Source organism: Zonotrichia albicollis, chromosome 3, assembly GCF_047830755.1.
Source record: "Zonotrichia albicollis isolate bZonAlb1 chromosome 3, bZonAlb1.hap1, whole genome shotgun sequence".
NCBI classification, from domain to species: Eukaryota; Metazoa; Chordata; class Aves; order Passeriformes; family Passerellidae; genus Zonotrichia; species Zonotrichia albicollis.
In genome coordinates, this window is record NC_133821.1 from 8,419,617 (window position 1) to 8,432,481 (window position 12,865).

General features: G+C 43.1%; 1 long non-coding RNA gene across 1 annotated transcript in view; it reads right to left on the reverse strand.

Moving 5' to 3' along the window:
- Positions 1-3,663: 3,663 nt before the first annotated feature.
- The window catches only part of LOC141728447 (uncharacterized), a 192,298-nt gene continuing 183,096 nt past the window's right edge, over positions 3,664-12,865 (reverse strand). The window contains exon 4 of the long non-coding RNA XR_012579349.1: positions 3,664-3,798. This is a non-coding gene — a long non-coding RNA (uncharacterized LOC141728447). The remainder of the gene's footprint in view (positions 3,799-12,865) is intronic.

Consider the following 12,865-nt stretch of genomic DNA (forward strand, 5'->3'; position numbering starts at 1 on the left):
ATTTGTGATGTGTAATTTGTCCCAAAGACTTTATCATGTCTCCTCCTCGCTGCCCTTCAGCGCTGCACCGCAGCTGAAAACAGGATCTGTTGACAGGTTTATAATGCACAAAGCCTGGCCCAAATCTAGGCCAGCCCTATATGACAGGGAATGCACTCAGGCCTCATCAGTTATCAGAAAATTATGCCTAATAGACCACAAAATGTAATTTGAGGGGAAAATAATGAAAAAACCTTGGGTTTGATAAGCTCTAACTTAAGCGACTGTTGCATGACTTCAAATAGGCTGCACCAGCTTCTCACATTCCACACCAATGTACACTCACCACGGCCACCAAGGGGAAAAAGGTACAAAAATAGCTAAAAACAACAAAAACTAAATTCTGATGACAAATATGAAGGCTTCTAGAAATTAAGCCATGATATTCAATTTATTCCTGGGAACCAGTGGCTGGACAGTTTGTCTATGCCTGCAGTTGTGACCATCTTAGCAAGGCTCCAAAAGGAGTCAAATCTCTCATGGCTCGAAGTACCCGAGTTTGTCACAATCCAGAGTGCTAACGTGAGATTTGGAATGCTAACATGAGATTTTGGAATGTCGGACCTCATGCCTTGAATTTTAAGCCAGACATTAACTGAAACAGAACAAAAATGGTCTGAGCACATCTGAAGCCTAAATTCTGTAAAGAGACCAAAAAATGATCAGGCAAGGTGGCCCTCCCTACCTGTAGAAGGCTGCCTTGCTTTCATGAAATACACGATTAGCCTACACAACTATATGTGTAAAAACAGAATTAAAAAATAATATGACAGGCAAAAAATGGGGAAGTCTCCTTTGGGAAAATATATTTTTTTCTCTCAGCATTAGATATTATTCTGCAATTAGCACATGCATTTATAATACCCTTTTTTAACTTTATCCTTTTCATTGAAGCAGGAAATACAAGCCAGATCAAGAAGATATCTATGCAGTGAGTTAAAAAGTGATCTAAGAAAATTATACCAAATTTCAAATTGAAATCTTTTAAAAACTGTTATTGAAAGGCTGTTCCTGACTTTTTTCTTTTGCCCTCCCAGATTTCAACTACAGGCTGCAATAAAACCAGAAAATGTGCTAGGGAATTATGAATTTTCCATACAGGCACAAATTAAGGTACTTACAGGTACGTGGGCACCTTCAGATGCCTCACCAATGAGATGGTTAAATTGCTACTGGCTCCAAATTCAGTGATTTATGGTAATGGGAAGCTATACAATATGCCCTAGAAATGCAGTTGGAAATGATTGATAAAGCTTTAGTCTGACTGAACACATACAGTAGGTAGATTAAGGGCCTGGCTTATCTGTCTGGTCCTGGGTGTTCATCAGTCAACCTCACTAACAAGCTAAAAGTCAGGATTGTGGTCAGCAAGTTCATATTCATCTGAAAATATGGGGTCTGCAGTGAGCTCTTGCACACAAAGGCAGCACTCTGAACCTATTTAATGCCTGCTTAGCCCTGCTAATGCTCAGGGAAAGGACAGAACTGTAGGCTTGAGAAGCAGCTTCACCCCTCACATTCACTTTCCCCCTTCATTACTTTTTAACATTGCTTTAAGTAACAACTGCTGAAACCCATTAGCAAACTCATTTTATGGTGCCAGAAATCTCAATAGCTCATAAAATTGTATTATGAACCACGTTAAGTTTTGCTCGAGTCCAACGTGACTTAATAGCTTTTAATCCAAACACTGGATTTCTGTGTGAGGAGTTGCCTTCCAGCCTGGTACACAAAACAGCTTCTAAGTGAAGGCCCAGATCATAAAGGTGAGGTGGGGTCAGAAATGTGTGCTGTAGAGGATGTAGGTCCAAACTTCCAGAGATGCAAATCAGTAAAATGGCACAGCCCTCGTGAAATGCCAGCTGCCAGAGCCAAGATGTTGAGGGGAATCTCTCTAGCATCAGCTGCTCCACCAATAACTCTAATTTCACTGATTTAAAGGACAACACCATCAATATTTTCATGGGCCAAACAAGGTATTTAGGCTGGATTTCAAGCTAAAATGCAAAAAGTGTCCTATGGAACTCAGGAAAAATTCAGCACAAGATGAGCCTATTCTGAAAGATCAGCTTCCTCCCCTCCCACCATTCACTACTTTGGGGGGATTAAAAAAGCCCAAAAAGGATCAATGAACTCCAAACCCCTTTGCTGTTAATCTGTGCTGGGCTTCAAACAAGCCTGTGGAAGGACAAGAGCTGAGAAGGTATTTGCAATAAAAGACGCAATGGACACAAAAGTATATGCTGCTGATTAAAAACGTAAAATTATATCACAATGACTTTAAATGAGAATGATCTCAGTCTAATCACATAATACTTTCTTTTGTGCTCTAGGTCACGCCGTCACTCAGATGCAGCATTCAGGAAGCACATTTCATTAGACTAAATAAAGCTTCAATCATGTGTAAAATTTCCAACTTGAATAGGCAGCCATCATATCATTCATCAGTCTAGATGTATTTAATGGGTGTAATTTCTTCCTCATATTTCTGTGTTGATTGTTTCATTTCCATTATAGAAACCTTTCAAGGTTGCTCTTTTTGCCATTCTTTGGGTCAGGATAAATAATGCTTTTTAAGTTGCATCCCCAAAACACATTCCTTTTTTGTTTGTCAAAAAAACTGGGTGATGGAGATAACTTTAAGCCAAGACAGAAACAGCAGACCCAAATCATAACACACACCTTCCCTGCCAGACTCAGATGGCATTACCCATACTGCATGTCTCACAATAAATAATTGTGCTTAATCAAAAACAAATTGAGCAGTCTTGTTCAGACACAGCAGCCCCCTGTGGATGCTGACACAGTTTCTACAGATGAATTCGAAGGGATTATGCTTAACACAGACCTTAAAGCAAGACACAAGAGTCCATCTCCATCCCTTGCTTCCTCCTTCCCCCTTTTTCACCCTGACATGCACACATCAACAAAATTGTAAAAGAAAACATTTTGCCTTTCAAATTTTAAATGGAAAGGGTGCATTAACTATCCAGGAGAGATTTGCAAACTCATCAGGAAGAAACCATAGCAGAGAAGTGTATCTTTCCAGCACCAAATGTTAGTCTTCTAGCTTAATCTGGAAAAGATTTTCTCCTAGACACTTCATTTGGATACACAGATGCCTTGCTTATGAGAGCAAAATTACAACAGTTCTGGGCTCCATACATAGCCAAAGTTTCTGCACCAATAATATAACCTTGTAGTTTCCAATCTGAAAGCCACCATCACCACACTTTTAATTATTATTTTTCTCACTGTTTGTTCCTTTCTGTGCCTCCACAGAAGACAGACAGGCAAAACATCACATCTGCATTGGACTAGATGGCCAGGCTGAGCCTCCCCTGCTCTGCCCAGCCTAAACCTTTCCCAGCTCTTCTCCTTTGATCTCCCCCCTCTTTCTGGACATTTCAAGCACCTGTTGTTTTCCCTGTGACCCAGCCCCAAACCTGTAATGGGATCTGCTCTGCTGTGTGGGGCTCAGCACAAACAACAATTTCCATTGCAGAACCCCCAGTCTGACTGGGTCCCAAAACAATACAGGCTCATCCTTAGAAGCAGCACAACCAAGCTCTGGGATGAAAACACAGAATGGAAAAATGGAAAAAGCTTTGCTCTTACCTTCTCTGATGTGTGAATACCTTTGAGAATCCCAGATTAAGCAAAGAGGATGGGACAGAAGATTTATTTATCCATCAGCCTATTGCAGCTCCAACCACAGCAGTTTCCCGGGTAGTGATCTGAAGCCCATGGAGTGGAGTCCTGAAAAAAAATCAAGCAGTAAAAATATAGATTTAGTAATATTTCTTTTTGATCACAGCTTTTGATGAAGACAAGTTATTTTGGACATCATGATGATTTTTGAGGGTAGGAACACCATGGGAGGGGAGTAACTGGCAGAAGCACAGAGCACAGCCTCGAGAGGCCTCGGTTCTCCCCTCGTGGTTGAGACAGAAAGCTGACAGGTTTGGTTTTGGAAAGAAAAACCACAAAGCCAAGGCTGCTCCTGGGTTGCAAAATCCAGAAGAATACTCACTACAGATGCTCATGGCCTGAATGAGAATAAAAAGTGCTGTGGAAAACTGTAAGGACCAGAATTCCAGCCAGGGCAGTTGGGTACAGTTAGATAATTTGTGATAACACATCCACTCATCATTTTGATACACAACCTAATGTTCATTCAAGCCAGTGGTGATATTCTGCTGGCAGATGCTGGATTGGAGGACTTTGTCCAACACCCAGAAGGAAAGAGAAAAGCCAGAATCCTTCTCCAAGGACCATGGGGGAGACTGGAGCCACTTCTCAGCTCTGCCAGAATTTTCCCACGTGACCTCCTGCCAATTTTTAATTTTCTCTGACCAAGAGGCTGAAACATATTTTTAAAACCTAATGAACTTCATAAGCCAGTGCCTCTGTGGCATAATTCCCATGAAAAGAGGAAAATAAAAAAACTCAAGAGTGCCTGGGAATGTTTTTAGTGCAAGAATTTTTTAATGGTCTTCCCCCCTCTTTTGTGGCAAAGTGAGAGTAAGTATAAAACTTTCCTCATCCATAATATGTGGCATAAGATTGAGCTTCAGTTAATCCACTTCATAGTGTATTTCTCCGATGAGAGTTCTTAATGTGAGATTTCTGTGTTTCATAGGAGACATCGTAACACTGCTGTGGATAAAGAGGCAGAGGTGGAAACCTGCCCTGCACAGGGAAGGAAGCCTGCATCCCCCAAAGCCACGACAGGGCCACTCCTCAGCTGTGTATGTGTGGCTGGAGCATTCACAGCACAGCCCAGCCCAGCTGCAGCCTGACAGGTACACACGATTCCATAGGATGGCAGCATCTTTAATCCTGGAATGTTCGAGCCCAAACCATCACCAGCTCTGAAGCGTGGACTTCTCCCCTGTGCCTCCATTGTCTTTAGTGTGCACAAAGGCATCTGAAAGTTCTCAGCCAGATTCCATCTGCAGCTAAGCCATGGCAGAGCATTTAGGAGTCAGGACTGAGACATGATCTTGGCATTACATAGACATTCCAGAAGGGAATGCACAGGGCTAGAGAATTTGCCTCTCAAGATTTGCTCCAAAAGAGCTGCCTTCCTCCTTAACATGTGTTCATATTTGTATTCCTATCAGCATTTTTTATTTTAGCATTTACAGGCTCCACTCATATCTGAGGTCCTTGGACAATGACACAGAATTAGGAACTGAATTTAGAGCTACATTTCCAGCTTGGGCCTATCAAAGAGATCCTAAAGTCTTTTCAGGTCAATGCCTGCAGAGCACACAGCCATTTCCCAAAGGCCAGCAAGAACGTTGTCATTTGCTTCAGCAGGCACAAGACCAAGATCCAGCCATGACCATGGATGTATTTCCCAAAAACGTTCAACCCGATAAAAATATTTGCACTCTCTAAGGGGAGTCAGGAATGAGAAAGTTACAGAAGAGTTCATAAACACAGCCCCAAGAAAAAAGAGATCTGCCTTAGACCCTGCTTCGAATTCCCAGCTCATCTGTTTCTCTCATTAGGCCTGGCAGATAGAGAACAGTTTGGCTTGTCAGGAGCTGAAGGGGTTAATGCAAGGCTGGAAGTTATTTACAGTTAATAGCAGTGGAAAGATTGCAGAGCAGCTTGGTCCAGCATCTAATCACAAAAATAGTTTCTTGTAAAGAGACTCGAGGGCAGAGACTCTGCAAGTTCTTCACGTATTTTACGCTTTTTCTTCAAGGAATGCCAGTAAACCCAATATTCTGGGATAAAGTTTTCCATAGCTTTCTGGTGACCTTGACAAAAAGGAAGTCAATAACTGGCAATTATAAGGAGGGAAAAAAAAGTTGGCCCAACCTGTCCTCATTTCATCAGCTGTGGTATTTCCAGTTTCTTTACTAGTATATTTAGTCAGAAATAATTTTGGGTTATTTTAAGCATGCAAAGACTGAAGAGAGAATAGTGTACAGTTAGATTAACTTTACTGGTTTGAAATCCTGGTGGTCATCCTCAAATCCCAATGTCAAGAAATTATACAGAGGTACCCATAAGCTAAGTCTGTTGGCTTTGATATACAAGAAAACCTCTCAAAATTCAAGGCAGCAGTTGCAGGAAAAGTTTCGTTGAACCATTGATGCTACTTTTAAGTACTTGAGAAGTTCTTGCCTTTGGTTAAAAACAAAAAGGAAGAGTAGTTTCACCTTCAGTGAAAGACAATCCTAAAAGCCAGGTGACCTTCAGAACCCTGGTTTAGAGTCACATTTCTGCAGTGCCTAAAGCTTTGGCTGCAGCATTAGTTTAAAAGGATCTGAGTATGCTCAGCAGAATCAATTCAGAGCATGCTGTTATTTCAGTGCAGAATGGATCCAGCATTCAATCAAATCTTTAAAGATACTTATGTGTCTATTTCTCATTGAAGTCACATCTTTGAAGGTGTTTATCTAATTCCCATTGAAATCAATCTTTATCTTTTACAGCAGACCAGAGTAAGACACAAGAAGAAAAGCCTAACTCAAAGAAGTTTCTAGAAGTGCTAGTACGTATCAGGCAGAACCATTCTGGGAGATCCCTGATCTTTATTTCTGTCAGATTAAAGCACTCAGAGCTTGAACCAGAGGGCAGCATCCCTCAGCACGTGGGATGACTGGGATGCTGCTGCAAACAAAAGCACTCTGACCTGGCAGCAGCAGACACAGCCCCACCAGTGAGAATATCAGACGCCAGAAATAATAACTCAGAGCATTTCCTCAGTTGAGATCTGTCTCTCAGTGCCATTTGCACAGTGCCTTTGCCCTGTCTGGGACCTTTGGCTGCAATGATCTTCGTGATGAGGTGGCAGGGTAGGGGGGACGGCTCTAAACTGGCAGAGGCAGGGTTAAGTTAGGTACTAGGAGTAAATCCTCTGCTGTGAGACACTGGAACAGCCCAGAGAAGCTGTGGCTGGAGTGGAACATCCCTGGGGTGTTCCAGTCCCAGCTGGATGAAGCTTTCAGCAGCCTGGTCTGGTGGAAGGTGAAGGTGGAACCATGGAGTGTCTGAGGTCCCTCCCAACCCAGAACACTCCACAGCACAAACTGGCACAATCCAGCTCAGGTCCAAGGAGCAGTGCAGCTTCCTGACATGGAGACAAGACACCCACAGCCACTGACAGCCATGGGTTGACAGGAATGCCACATTTTGACAGCTCCAGAGCATCCATGTAATTAACAGTAGGGTTAATTACATGTAAAAAACAGTAGGGATTTCTGCCCCCTGCCCCATCCCCTCCTTCTGATTGCTGTCATTTCCCTTGTTATCAAATTGTTTAGAGGAAGTTAGTTCATGAAAGAGAGCTAGGGTAGGTCCTTCTCTGGAAAATTCCCACTGGTCTGACTTCCAGGCTAATAAAAATGCTTTATTGTTTGTTCTGCTGCTCCTCCTCACTGGTCAGCAACCCCCCAGGGCACAGTTAGTGCCACAAATTCAGCCTGGAGTGCTTGGTGTCTCATGCACAGCTCCAGTTAGGAAGGAGTTTCCTGTTGCAAAAGAATCATCCTGTCAAAGTGCTGCTGCCCTTTTTTATTTTATTTTACAATTTCTCACCTGTTCCTGGCCACATTTAGAGACAGCTCACAATGGTGATGCTTACTTTTCCACTATACAATTTTTGCTAAGTGTCCAAAATAAGAATTTCACGGTATATAGAAAAAAATAGTCAGCTGGTTCCCCACCACCATTTCATGCCTCTGCCTGCACTCAAAGCATCACCTCTTAATTTTTCTCCTGCATGGTTCGGAGGGAGGTGTAAACATGGCTATGACCTACCTATTCCAGATGGATTTACTTTTTAAGCAAAAAATTCTTAAAAAAGCAGCAAAAGGTGACTGAAGCCCAAAAGAGTAAAAATGAATATAATTTAATGTATTTGATCTTTTATCACCTTTAGCTATTTTACAAGAATCAGAGGAGCATGGGTGTAATATCTGCCATTAGCGCAAAGTGTAAGACTGAGGGCTGATGTAGGCACTGGAGCACAAGCAGAGTCCTGTTACATCCTCATAAAGCAGCATTCCCTCAAACGAGGAGAAGAGCACAGGATAAGGGCACACTTCCCTCTCTCCTGAAACCCTCAGTCTCCCATGCCACAGGCAGCCTTCCTGATTTCCCTCTGACTTCAGGTGTAGGGGAAACTCTGAGGTGAGTTCACTGGGTTCAGTGAGAGTGTTTCCACTAACTTCACAGGGGTTTGGAACACACTCAATATAAATAAGGATGGCAGAATAGCAGAAAAAACAAATGTACTATTTAAAGCTAAGGGAAAAAATCCACTGTGGTTCAACACATCTGAAAAAAAATTTCAAACCCAAGCTTCTGAAACAGGCTAAAAGAAATTTTGCTCTTATCTATACTCTTACCTAGAATGCTTTTCCTATTTCTCAAAATTCTATACAGTCTACTAGAACTCTAGAAATGTGGGAACAAGAAGCAATAACAATTTTCCTTCTTTCAGGATTCTCAACATAATCCTGGTCTGACTGAAGCTTTATATTGATTTCTATGAAACCAGAATTTCAACCCCTGAGAAGAAACTGCAACCCCCACTTACAAGAAAAAAATCAGTCAAAAAAACCTGGCACAAAACCATAACTAAACAAAGTACACATGGGATTTCAAACAAGATTAGAAGCATTGTTTTGACCCTGTGGCTTTCAGAAGGGTGTGAGAAAAACACAGTAAAGAGCACAAGAGGCCTTTGCAAACTGGGCAGCCGAGCCAGACAGTTTGAAGGAATTGGAAAAGAAAGTCTAAACGGAAATGGAGTGAAAGGAAAATGCAACTCCATCCAGGGTGAAAGGAATGAAGACCAATAATCATTGGGATTCAGTTTTGTTTCTGTGGTAGGTGCTCTAAGATCCACATTGGAGGGGCAGACAGAAAGGTCACGGAAGTCAGAATTATTATACAAGAAAGGAAGTGGGGAACAATGGGCCTGGAGGAGTCATGGCAGCAGAAGGCTTGGTGGTCTCCACTGGGAAAGAATGGGGGGCCTTCACTGGTGGGCTCTTTCCACAGAGAGAACTGCTGTGTGCAAAGTCTGCACAGAGCAGGAGGGCACGGGGGACAGGCTTGCTGAGTTATTTGCTGTGGACAAACTATCCAAGGACTCTTTGCTGATTCGGAGCAAGTCTGAGTGCTGCTGCAATACCTCACGAATCCCAGCACACACGTCTGGTTGTTACCACAGAGGTGTCCTGTATGGACTGTACATGCCCTTCAGCTGAGCAGAAGCTGTGCTTTGCACAGAACAAGCTCCACCATGGTAAACACGTGAGCAAAGCCCCATGAAAGGGACACAGAGCAGCAGAGCTTCACAAATAACACTTGGATGTTTTCTGTCATTATTTCTGCAGCTCTGGCCACTTCTCCTCGACTACATCCCTTCACACGCCATCCTTTTTCTACTCTCTTTACAAAGGTTTCCAGTTCTTTAGAGCAATGGGCCTGTATTTCACTAAAAAAGGACCTTGGTGAACATTAATTGATGTTCCCAAATTAGTAAGTTATTAAAGATTTGTGGTTTGTGACTGATCACTAAATACATGCTCTGTTATATTCAGGAATATTAAACTAGCAGAGGTGAGTAAAGAAGAGAGAATAGGTGTAAAATTTTTGTTCTTGTTTGTACTAATTGAGTTATTCTTGTGAAGATACTCCTCCAGGAGCAATGAGCAAAATCTGTGCCTGTTTTCACACGAATAACAGAGGCAGGCAGGCAAAAAGGCTAAAATAATTTCCAGAAAATTTAGAGGTGCCATTGCCATGAGTGTCCCACTGCAAATGAGGATCAAGGGGGTGGGATCACAAATACTTGTTCACTCCAAGTTTAGCTCATGAGGGGCCAAGGTCACAGTGGGAAAATTAGCTATGTTCCATCTTCTGTTCAGAACAAAGCTGCTCATTGCAGTGGTGGGAAAAAAAGCACACGAGGGCTGGGAGGTTTCTGACAGAGGGCACATTTTGGAGGCCCAGGCTGTGGGAATCTGTGGGTGTGCAGCATGCTGAGGTTTGAACTTGGGAGCTGTGAATGCAGCCTGGGCATCCAAGAGCAGCCAGTGCCACAGAGCACCTCCTGCACAGCAATCCAGTCCATGCACACCCTGAGATCCCAGCCTGGCCTGGCTGCAGGAACACCAGCATCTGTCCTTTATCCTTTATCCACAGGGGCCCTCTCAGAGCCCTTCTGTACCTCTTGCACCCCTGAGTGGTGCTGTATCAGCACATGATTGGTGTAGGACAAGTGCTTTTCTTCCCTCCCAGCACCCCTGTCCTTTTTTTTGTTTTGGTTTTTTTTTGGGTCAGGAAATGCCAGCCCATGTGAGTACCTCATAGCAAATGAATGGGAAATTTGCAAATTCCTGTAAACACCCACAAACTTTCTCATGATCTCTTGCCACTCTTGAATGGATAGTGCTTTGCAACTCCAAGAAGCCTGGGCTGCTGAACACAGCAATGACATTGTGCCAGCCTCTGAAACGTGGGGTTGTTCCACAAGGCAAAGGCCCACACTACCTGCAGCTGGGCAAGCACACAATCACTGTAGTCTGACAGAGTCATTCTGCCATTTCTTTTTCTTTTCTTTTTTTTTTTTCCTTTAAAGCAACCAACTCCACACAAATACAGGTCTGTTGAAAACTATTTATCTTTCCCAGAGCAACGCTTGTGAAAGCACAGGCGGATCCAGGCTTACCAGCCCTTGACAGGATCCTGCTGGAGGCTTTCTGGAGTGCTGAGTTTACACTTCTTAGCTTCAAGTCTCCAGCAATTCCTAAAAATAGCACCTGCTAGCCCGCTCCTCCTTGGCACCAAAGGAGCCTAAACCCTATCAGAGTGGAAGAGCTCTGATATGGTTTCACTGGCTCAAACACCAACCCCACAGCCCCCAGCTCAGCCAAGCAGCCATCTGAGAAGGACACCACATCTTGACTGGAATTCAGAAGGACAGAGGAAACCACAGTGGGAAAACCTTGCAGCAGATTTTGTTTGCAACTCCCCAGAAGTGTCTAGGAGTTACTGGGAAGTAGCACCTGACAGGTTATCCTGTTCAAGGGAATCAGGTAAAGCCCAATGAGACCAGTCCCTTTTGGGATGCACAAGCTCCCACAAAGCCTCAGCCAGATGACCCTGGGATGCCCTCTCAGACCAGCCAAACCAAAACAAACCAAAGACTTGGTTTTTGCCACTGCCAAAAATCTGCTTTCACAAGTCAGGAATCCTGGTCATGCAGCTGCCTCACTTGCCCCTCATTTGCCCACATCCGCTGAGTTTACAAATGAACCTATTAGAAGGCACGAATTTCTATTTTATTTGCCAGGGGAAAGATGGTAACAAAAGGAGGCTGTGAGTGAATGAATATGCCAATGCTCCTTTTGGTTTTACTGGCATGTCATTATATTGCAAAAATAGAACTTGATTTTTAAAATAAACAGAGCATAATATGGGGGTTTCTGTGTAAACAAAGGATTGTGCTTGTGGTGGTATGATACAAAATTTCACGATCAAGAAATTTCTCATTCAGCTTGTCCAGTCAGCCAGAACAAACTTGCAGTCAGTACACTTTAATTATAATTGCATCTAATTGATTCTTTTTCCTTCCTTTTTTAAATCTGTGGTATTGTGGTGCTGCATCAACAGAAGTTCTTGACACAAGAATGCACATTATGGACTCCAGGGTAGGAAATGGGAAGAACCCAGTGAGTAACCATCTCATACCCACTACACTGGTTAGTGGCTGTTTGTTTTCCTCCAGAAATGTTCAGAGAAACCAGCAAACCCAGCTCTCAGCTTGGAGAGCCAGCTCCCTCCTGCCTTTGAGGGAAGCCCCTGTCCATGCAGGGAAGCTGAGTCATGAGTTCTTAAATTGCTGCTAACATTGAGGGCCAAGCAGCCAGATACCCAGAAAATTCATCAGCAGAAAGAGAGGCACTTTCAGGCTTATCTGACAGGTAAATGGAGATTTTTAAAAATCTAATAAAGAACGTGTGGGCACCAGCCATAAATTCACATCCTTTTCTCTAGCAATCTCTGCATGACTTATTCAAGGCAGTACAAAGTCCCTGTGATAGTTCAAAATTGCACCCGGATTGCTTGACTCAGCCCTATTCTTCTTCCCTTAGGCACACTGCCTAACGTGTCCAGCAGCAGAAAAACAAATTAGAATCCCCTAAACCACCTTCTCAAAGGATTTTGGCATAACATCACATTAAAACAATGGAATTTAGGATCTTAATTCACTTAGTCATTTTTGAAAACGAGCAGAGGGTTACCAAGGATCATGCTAAAAATACACTCATGCTTTTTGCAAATATTTAGGGCTAGCTATCTGCATATGCTGTGACAGCCTCTTGACCTCTGCATGTATGAAGACGACAGTCAGAATTCACACACCCTGCTGGTGTTTCTGTCTGGCCTTGCTAACTGGCCCCTAACCAGTTAATGCTGCCTTTTTAGGGGAGCTCGCTAAAAGCCCATGAAAAACAATGGACACTGAGAATCAGATTTTGGCTTCATCAAACGGCACTATGTGAAAAAAAAAAACCCAAACCAAGACTCTCAACAAAGATGTCAGTGACTCAACAGCTCTCAGTAACCACTGCAAAACAAACATCAGGCAGTGATTGCTATGTAGGGGTTGAGCATCTGCTAAGAAGAACTGTATTTTCATTGAACTGTGATTCTAGCACAGTGATCCCTCCCCAGCAGGGGTATGGCTGAGGGGCAACACTCCAAACGTGGAGTGTGCTGATGTACAGCAGTCCCCCCTCACATACCAAACACACTGTGCTCCACCAGAGAAATCACAAAAGGTCTT